This window comes from Ornithorhynchus anatinus, chromosome 1 (genome assembly GCF_004115215.2).
Source record: "Ornithorhynchus anatinus isolate Pmale09 chromosome 1, mOrnAna1.pri.v4, whole genome shotgun sequence".
NCBI classification, from domain to species: Eukaryota; Metazoa; Chordata; class Mammalia; order Monotremata; family Ornithorhynchidae; genus Ornithorhynchus; species Ornithorhynchus anatinus.
In genome coordinates, this window is record NC_041728.1 from 78,153,764 (window position 1) to 78,164,128 (window position 10,365).

A 10,365-nucleotide genomic window follows, 5' to 3' on the forward strand; every position below is an offset into this window, starting at 1 on the left:
TTCAGTGACACCCCTGAGGTGACATTCACCTATCAATGTGTGCAGAGCTGAAAAGGCAAATGAGAGATACACAATTCCAGCAACAATGGGCACACAAAAAGATTGTCCCTTGTGCTGCTGTGGTTGTTTCTTTCAGTGTCTGGTTCTGCTTCCTCTTTTCAATGAAGGAAGGAAGGAAGGAAGGAAGGAAGGAAGGAAGGAAGGAAGGAAGGAAGGAAGGAAGGAAGGAAGGAAGGAAGGAAGGAAGGAAGGAAGGAAGGAAGGAAGGAAGGAAGGAAGGAAGGAAGGAAGGAAGGAAGGAAGGAAGGAATGGCATTTATTGAGATCAAGCTGGGCTCATAGTCCCCATATTGCTCTCTCAGCTGGGATATTAATCACATAAAAAGCAAAAAAAAAAACCTCAATAATTTTCAGTTATCATTTGAAAACACAAACCTGAACCATGTTCAAAGCAATTATGCCTTTCTAAAATCTACTAAAGTTTGTTTTGGGCATTCCTAGCAAAAAAAGGTGGTGGGGGGGGTGAAGTAAGGAGAGGGGAGACAGGTTTCTACTCCCTCTGCCACAGGGTCACTTCACCATAGACCACCCATTCACTTCCATTTTTTCTGGTGCTGGAAACTTGGGTTCCAGATTGCTCGACCCCCAGCACTTACCTCATGGCCCCAGAAAGGAAGAAGCCCACAGTCAACCACAGTTAGTGGAGAGAACATGGGACCTGGGAGTCAGAAGGATTTGGCTTCTAATTGACAACAACTGGGATCTTGTTGTGTGACCTTGGGTAAAGCATGTAACTTCTCTATACCTCAGTTTCCTTAACTGTAAAATAGGGATACCTATTCTCTGTGCTACTTACACTGTGAGTTCCATGAGGGACAGGGACTGATTCCAACCTAATTAATTTGTATCTACCCCAGTACTTCGAACAGTATTAGACACATAGTAAATGCTTAACAAATACTATAAATGTATACAGAAAAAAGGCCAACCAACCAACCAGCTAGCCTGGCGTCTGTTGGAGGATTTTCAGGAAAGGTTGAGAAAAGCCACGAGATAGCCTCTCCTAGGCCCTGCTTTGGGTAGCAACAGGTTCATCTCTACAATGCTTCAAAGCACTTATTCCAGTGTTCCATACTCAGTGGGCATTCAATAAATGCCACTGAGTCATTCCTTCTGAATCCTTGCTAATGATGCATTCATTCAACTGTGTGCACTGTACTGTTTGTGAGAGCACAATACAATAGACACATTCCCTACCCAAAATGAGCAGAGTCAAACCAGGCTGCCAAATAGAGATAATGATGAAATAAGAATATCATGATAATCTCTGATCTGTTCAAACTTTTGCATTCATAATATTTGGTACAGTGTGGACCACTGAGTGAGAAGACTACATTTGAAATGTATAAATAGGTGATGAGACAGCAAACCTTACTTTCACTTAGCTGTGGTAGAGGCAGTGGGATATCAGGAAATCTTTGAAGGAGGAAGAAGGATGGTGCTTAGAATAAAGAAGGAGGGAAAGTTGGGGGGTAATTTTTAGAGTAAAAACAACTTTGACTTGGGCCAAAAAAGGTGGCAGGGAGAAAAATCAGCAAAAGGGAGAATAAGCAGATTCACTGGACCAGTGGGGCAGAAGAGGTATGTTTCATTGGCAAAAGGCCTTAATAAAGAGGATGGAGTCTACATATAAGGAGACTGGTCTTGATGAAGTACTGACAACGATTAGGGAGTAAAATGATGAGATTTTAGTTTTATATTGTGTATTTCGCTTTCCCTTACAGGCTGACTCAGACTGGAAAACTTACATTAATTTTGGTCTCACATCTTGGGCTGGTCCATCCAGGGTCACATACACAGTGGTATTCATCAGTAAGGTCAATGCATCTAAAACATGGAAAATTCTTATTTTTTTTCATTATGTTAAACTATTGAAACACTTTAAATTAAACAAACAACTCACACTGGATTCTATTTTTCAGTTTTCATGTATGGATTTCCCAAGAAGTTACAACATGTAAATAGCAACAACTGAACCAGGACTTGTTTTCTTTATTTTAAAAAGTACACTAGGGACAGATAACAAAATAACACATTACTCTTCATTCTACCTGTTAGTGCTAATGAGGAACATTTCTTTTAAGTATATTGAAGTCTAATTAATTCACATTCATTGAAAATTGCTTTATGCTAATGAATAGAAATAAATGAAGAGCTAAGATAATGTAGTACTATATTGCATTAAAACAGACAGCATCTGTCCTCTTAATATGGTTCAGCTCTCATTTAATGGCAGACAATTAAAATTTGCTTTATCAACTTTCCCTTGGCATTTCATCAGAAATTTAACTTGTTAAAATATTTTCCTGGATATAATAATAGAATAATAAAAATAGCCACCTTCCATGTAGACAAGGTTCAGACAAACATTCATTTGCATTTGTTTCACATTGCTTTCCCATGAACCCATTCTGGCAGTTGCAGATATAAGAATTGATGCCATCAGTACAACTTCCATCATTGAGACAGGGGATTGACAGACATTCATCTATATTTATTTCACATTTGATGCCTAAGTAAAATTAGAGAAACAAAAATCTGTTGCTTATACTCTCATCACCAAAATTTATTTATTCTAGTAAAAATCACTGAATCTTTTTTACCCAAACTTCATTTGACATCTTAATTCAAAGTATACAATTTTCAAAGTTTTCATTGCTCTCATGCCTCTTATTTGATGAGAGGGTTAAACTAATCCAAGATGGGATGATCGTTTTAATGCTTTTTTTTAGTGTGACACTTTGTTTACTGAGGTAAGGATAAAGATTCTGGGTAAAATGCCAAGTTTTAGTTTGACTGGGACTCATTTTAATAAATGTAATAGAGAGGAAGAGAAATATGAAGTTTACTTTTTCTCAATCCATGTAGAACTAATCTGGCCATTTTCCCAAGGAAAAAGATGGAAGCTGAGAACCAAGAACAGACTCCTATGAGTCTGTGAGATAAGTAGGGAAAGGTAGATACCAAAGTTATATCATGCCTGAGCTTGTACTGGTTCCAACGAGGCCCCATCCACTTCAGAGAAGCAGCAGAAACCAATGTAGAGGAAAGAGTATAACAGAGATAGATAGAGAAGCAATATGACTAATGGAAAGCGCTTGGGTCTGGGAGTAAGAGGAGGAGCATTCTAATCACAATTCTACCACTTGCTTCTGACTTTGGGTAAGTCACATAACTTTGCTGTTTCCCAATTTCCTCATTTGGAAAATGGGGATTCAATTTCTGTCCTCTCTCCTAGGTAGATTGGGAGACTCCATGAGGGACAGGGACTGTGTCTGACTTGATTAACGTGTATCTATCCCAGCACTTAGTTCAGGACTTGACCTAGAGTGAACACTCAGCAAATATCACAATTATTCAAATATCACCATTATTATATAGAACAAGCTCTTTTTGTACTCAAAGAGCCACATCCTATGTGTTAGACTCAAATAAAGGTCCCAGAGAACAATGAGGAAGAATGTGACTGCAGCACTGACTTGCAAGAGTCCAGCTATTAATTTTAGAATCAGGTCCAGCTTCTGTGGACAGGCCATAGTAGAGTGTAACTGGCCTATTAGGATAACACACTGAAGAAAAAGAAACCTGAGAAAATCAAGAGGTTAAACATTACAGAGATTAAATTAATAAATAAACAATGATACAGTTTTATGGAACTTTTTACAAGCCAAAATTAAAATTGCATACATGAAGTAATGTCAATTTTGGTATGTAAGCTAGAGTTTGTTTTTATTTATTTCCATGGCACTGTATTGTTCTTCAAAGGTTTTTGAGATGTTTCTGAAAATGCTATACAAACTCAATTTATTTTTTTTACTGACATGTAAATACAACACGTCACCCTTTTGCATATGTATATAAACAATGTAAACAGAACTGAACGATTATGTACATTTCTGCAATACAAATGCAATGAAAGGATGAGGAGAATTTCAAATTATTTTTTGAAAATGGATAGAGTCTAATTTTTATAACTGCTAAAAATCAATTTTGGCAATTTTAAATCAGTTGACATCTTAAAGTTTTAAATTCTTCATCTAAAGTATAAATTCCTTGGCATTAATGAGGGAATATCACTTACAGCATTAAAATTTATTTCTTTAATAAACAATCAGGATATGTGATCGATTCTGCAGTATTTTTGGAACTTATAAATGAAATAACTTTCTGTAAAGTTACTTGAGAGGATGAGCTGGTACTCACTCTGTCACTTTTGACATATCTACCAAGAATCTACCAAGAAGAGTGAAAACTCAAAGTCTCCATTATTCATTCAAGTTGTCACAAATCCTCTGTCTTTATGAAAACTGTAAATTTTTAATCCACGTGTTCTAAATAGGTATGTGTTCACTTGAAGTTCTGAGTAGATTCAGCTCAGGAAATCAATCAAAAATACCAAGGAAAACCATGTTGGGTAAGTTAAAACTGTTAAATAAAAGTGGACTCACAGAACTTATACCAGGGAAAAAAGATGCCATGAAAAAAGAAAGAGAAAAAAAAGTATTTTCTACATCTTATTTCACTTCTGCATAGAAAAGATTTATTTGGAATTGAATTCCTTCTTGTCCCATAGAATTTATTAGCTAACATCTTTATTAGCGTTCACTTTCCCCTATCTCTAAATTTTTTGTGCCTCCTCCCCCTGCCCCAATTCTAAATAATAATAATAAGGATATTTGTTAAATGCTTACTATATATGCCAAGCACTGTATGTACCAAGCATTGAAGTAGCTACAAGGCAATCAGGTTGGACATATTCCTGTTCCACATGGATTCACAGACGTAGGAGAACAATCCCCATTTCAAAAATGAGGAAACTGAGGCAGAGGGAAGTCAAGTGAATAGGGAAACAGCATGGCTTAGTGGCAAGAGCATGGGCTTGGGAGACAGAGGTCATGGGTTCTAATCCCGGCTCTTCAATTTGTCTATGTGACCTTGGGCAAGTCACTTCACTTCTCTGGGCCTCAGTTACCTCATCTGTAAAATGGGGATAAGGAGTGTGAGCCCCCAGGTGGGACAACCTTGTATTTACCCTAATGCTTAGAACAGTGCTTGGCACATAGTAAGCACTTAACAAATACCATTATTATTATTATCATACAGCAGGCAAATAACAGAGCTGGGATTAGGAACCGTGACCTTTGACTCAGCCTCCTGCTCTTTCCACTAGGCTATGCTGTTTGGGATCAGGTGTATTTGCTACATTGTATTGTTCTAAATGTTCAATACAGCACTCCACACAGAGTAATCACTTATCAATCTATCAATCAGTGGCATTTATTGAGCTTACAGTATGCAAAGTACTGTACAAAGCCAACAGAAGAAGACAACAGAATTGGTAGTCACGTTCCCTGCCCTGAAGAAGCTTACAATCTAAATAAATAACAGATATGTATATGAATGCTATCCCCTTTCAGGGTCACATCTGGAGAGTTCCCAATACTCTATCAGTCTCGACTACAGGAGGGAGAGTCAGGTAGAGGCAAATCCATTCCATTCCTAGCTTGGGCAATGACTAGCCATTGGAAGGCAATCTGCTACAAGTCAAAACTCACCTGTGCTGGGCAGCAGTGGCACACGAGAGAATCAAGGGAGAAGATTGAGGTTTACTGCTCAGAAGGAAGCAATGGTAAACCACTTCTTTATTTTTATGAAGAAATCTTTATGGATGCACAACCAGTATGATTGCAGGGGGAGGTGGGGAATTCTAGGAGAGATGTGTCTATGGCATTGCTATGGGTCGAAGACCACTCAGTGACATAAGACAAGACATGAATGCTGAGGGACTCATGGTAGGGTAATATCAAGTGCCCAAAGGATACAGATCCAAGTGAATAGGTGATACAGGAATATGAGGTAGTAGGGGAAAAGATGGCTTAATCGGGAAGGCTTCTTGGAGAATAAGTGATCTTTTAGACATTTGATATTTGCCCCTCACTCAACCCACAGCTCTTACGTACATATCTTTAAATTACATATTATAAATTATTTATTCATATTAATGTCTATCTCCCCTTCTAGACTGCAAGCTTGTTATGGGCAGGTAATGTATCTTCTAATTCTGTTGTATTGGACTCTCCCAAATGCTTAGTCCAGTGCTCTGCATATTGTAATTGCTCAATCAGTTTGACAGAACAAGTCAGGGTAGGATAAGTGCTTGGATCAGTGTAATAACAGTTTGCATAGAGAGGAAAGGGTGGATTTTACTATTAATTGATTTTAAATTTGCTAATATTTCATGCTTCAATCAGGAGATAATTCTAATATTCTAATATGGATATCATGTACTCTTGAATAACAGCTACAACATTCTTTCTCTAGGATTAAAAAAAAAAACTGACAAAAATATTTACATCCTTTGTAATAACATCACAAAATTATAATCTTCTGCTGTTTCCAGGGCATGTTTAACCATTCATACTGGCAAGAAGCCAGTGAGAAGCAGCGTGGCATAGTGGAAAAAGAGCCCAAGCTTGGAAGTCAGAGGACATGGGTTCTAATCCCAACTCCACCACTTGTCTGCCATGTGACCTTGGGGAAGCCACTTAACTTTTTATGCCTCAATTGTCTCATCTGTAAAACAGGGACTAGGACTGTGAGACCCACATGGGAAAACCTTATTATTTTGTATTTGCCCCAGCGCTTATAACTATGCTTGGCACATAGTAAGTTCTTAACAAATACCATTAATATTATTACTATTATTTATTAGGTATATTCACAGACCCACTAAAAGAATAATAATAATAATAATAACAATGAGGGCCTTTGTTAAGCACTTACTATTGCGAAGCACTGTTATGCAACTGATACGAGGTGATCAGGTCATCCCATGTGGGGCTCCCGGTTTTAATACCCATTTTACCGATGAGGTAACTGAAGCACAGAGAAGTTAAGTGACTTGCTCAAAGTCACACAGCTGACAAGTGGTGAAGCTGGAATTAGAACCCACGACCTATGACTCCAGAGTCCATGCTCCTTCCACTGAGCCACGCTGCTTCTTTGGGACAGTGAAGCTGAAGTGTTGCCCAAATGTCCTACTACCGGCTCTGCCCTTCCCTTCCTTCGAGCTCTATAGAAGGATCTCCAAAATTACACCTACCAAGATCCACATCTCTTATGGGAAAGGAAGGCATGTGATGCCTTCTCAAACCATAGAATGGTGTATTTAAATTTACTACTTATTGGGAAGGGGTTTCATGCTGTGCTAAGGTTCTTAGACTTATAATTCATTCTGATTTTGTAGTCTAGTCTCTCAAGTTCTTAGTACAGTGCTCTGTACACAGTAAGTGCTCAGTAAATACCATCAATTACCTTTGTTCAAATTTGACTGCATATCTTCAATTGCGTATATTTCTTTTAAAATGTGAACTCTTGGCATCTCTAATTATTTTTTCTCCGTATATCCTCAAATACTGAATATGGTGTACCTTTAGTACAGATTCAACAAACATTTGATAAGTCATTTTGATTAAAATACCTAGTAATTTGTCAATGAACTTTATCACTTTTTATTTTTACAAAGCACTTTGCAATCACTTATCTGATCTGATCTTATAAATCACTTATCTGACTTAAAATTCTCAGCATCCCTATAGGATAAAGAACAGCAAGTATTGTCATCCCTATTATTATTCCTACCAGATAGGAAACTCAGCCACTGAGAGAATTTAAAGGCCCCAACTCTCTCCACCTTTAAAGCCTTATCAAAATCACATCTACTCCAGGAGGCCTTCCCTGATTAAGTCCTTTTTTCCTTGATTCCTTCTCCCTTCTTTATTGCTTATACACTTTGATCTGTATCCTTTAAGCACTTGTTATTCACTCCACCATCAGCCCCACAGCACTTATGCACATATCCCATGTCTCTCACTCTACAGTGTAAGCTCCTTGTGTGGAGGGAATGTATTGTCAACCCTTTTGTATTATACTCTCCCAGGCACTTAGTACAGTGATCTGCACAAAGTAAGTGCTCAATAAATTCTATTGATTGATTTATTAAGGTCCCTGCCTGACAGGTCACTAGATCCTAGAAATAAGTTCCCAGGCTTTGGGAATCCCAGATCCAGGTTCCTATCTGTAGATGCTCCTCATAAAAATGTTCAAATACTCATCTTTTGAAACATGATGTACTAATCATTTCTGATGTTCTTATTCTTTGGCAAGTCTTTTCTCCATGTATATGTTAGGAGCAGTCTTAACAATACAACAGCTCCTGGATGAGTGTTTGACAGACAATGGATGCTGCATACAGGCAGCTGAGTTTGAAGAGTTTCTCAGAAGATCAGAAGTAAATGTTCAGAGCATTTTAGATCCTCAGTTGCTCTCAGAGGGAACAACTGTGTATAAGCGGTTGAATTTGATACTAGATCTAATTTTTATAAAATATGCTACACCTCTGATGATAAGAAAAATGTCAGGTGGCACACCATCAACTCTAACATGACTGTTGACTACAGGTAACAGAAATATTTCGAATCTTGGAAGGCTTCTTGGGATTGCTGAAGTGTGGGGTAGGGAGGAGAAGTAAAGGGAATTGAACTAGTCTGGCACTGGAGACTGCAGAAATTTTACAGCTAACTAGTTTGGTACCCTGACTTTCTTGGGGTCACCTTTATTATCTCTGAATGAAGATCAACAGGATAAATTATGCACAAACCCTTGGTCTGATGGTCTTAGTCATCATGCCTTCTCTCAGGCTCTGATGTTCACCCTATGGCTACTTTTAACTGTAGTTGGAGAGGAAAGGAGAAAGAGGGTATAGCAGAAATGGCCCTTAGATCACTATTTTGCCTAGACTAAAGACTATTTCAAAATAGGAGTTGGTTTGAATAACTTAAATTGTGAGCCCCATGTAGAACGGGGACTGTGTCCAATTTGAATAACTTGTATTTATCCAAGCACTTAGAACAGTGTTAGACACATAGTAACCATAATAAATAAATACCATTGAATGAATTATCTAATCAATAGTTTTTATCAATAATAATAATGATAATAATTATGGTACTTAAGCACATACTATTTGCTAAGCACTGTTCTAAGCACTAGAGTAGATACAAGTCAATCAGGTTGGACACAGTCCCTGTCCCATGTAGCTCAGACTCTTAATCCCCAATTTATAGATGAGATAACAGGTCCGGATAACTTCCTCTAGGTCACACAGAAGATATGGTGTAGTGGATAGAGCACTGGCCTGGGAGTTAGAAGGTCATGAGTTCTATTTTGGCTCTGCCACTTGTTTGCTGTGAGGCCTTGGGGAAGTCACTTCACTTCTCTGGACCTCAATTACCTACCTCATCTGTAAAATGGGGACTAAAACTGGGAACTCCATGTGGGACAGGGACTATGTCCAACCAAATTTGCTTGTATCTACCCCAAAGCTTAGTACAGTGTGTAGCACATAGTAAGCACTTAAATACCATAATTATTATGTGGTGGAGCCGGAATTAGAACTCAGGTCATCTTCAATTCAATAGTATTTATTGAGCGCTTACTATGTGCAGGGCACTGTACTAAGCTCTTGGAATGAACAAGTCGGCAACAGATAGAGACAGTCCCTGCCGTTTGACAGGCTTACAGTCTAATCGGGGGAGACAGACAGACAAGAACAATACAGACAAGAACAATGGCAATAAATAGAGTCAAGGGGAAGAACATCTCGTAAAAACAATGGCAACTAAATAGAATCAAGGTGATGTACATTTCATTAACAAAATAAATAGGGTAATGAAAATATATACAGTTGAGCAGACGAGTACAGTGCTGAGGGGATGGGAAGGGAGAGGGGGAGGAGCAGAGGGAAATGGGGGGAAAAGAGGGTTAAGCTGCGGAGAGGTGAAGGGGGGTGGTAGAGGGAGTAGAGGGAGAAGAGGAGCTCAGTCTGGGAAGGCCTCTTGGAGGAGGTGAGTTTTAAGTAGGGTTTTGAAGAGAGGAAGAGAATCAGTTTGGCAGAGGTGAGGAGGGAGGGCGTTCCAGGACCGTGGGAGGTTGTGGCCCAGGGGTCAACGGTGGGATAGGCGAGACCGAGGGACGGTGAGGAGGTGGGCGGCAGAGGAGCGGAGCGTGCGGGGTGGGCAGTAGAAAGAGAGAAGGGAGGAGAGGTAGGAAGGGGCAAGGTGATGGAGAGCCTTGAAGCCTAGAGTGAGGAGTTTTTGTTTGGAGCGGAGGTTGATAGGCAACCACTGGAGTTGTTTAAGAAGGGGAGTGACATGCCCAGATCGTTTCTGCAGGAAGATGAGCCAGGCAGCGGAGTGAAGAATAGACTGGAGCGGGGCGAGAGAGGAGGAAGGGAGGTCAGAGAGA

General features: G+C 39.2%; 1 non-coding gene across 1 annotated transcript; it reads left to right on the forward strand.

Moving 5' to 3' along the window:
* Nucleotides 1–5,467: 5,467 nt before the first annotated feature.
* On the forward strand, nt 5,468–5,605 carry LOC114816604. The gene has a single exon (XR_003764409.1). It is a non-coding gene; the product is annotated as a small nucleolar RNA SNORA7 (small nucleolar RNA).
* The last annotated feature ends 4,760 nt before the right edge of the window (nt 5,606–10,365 follow it).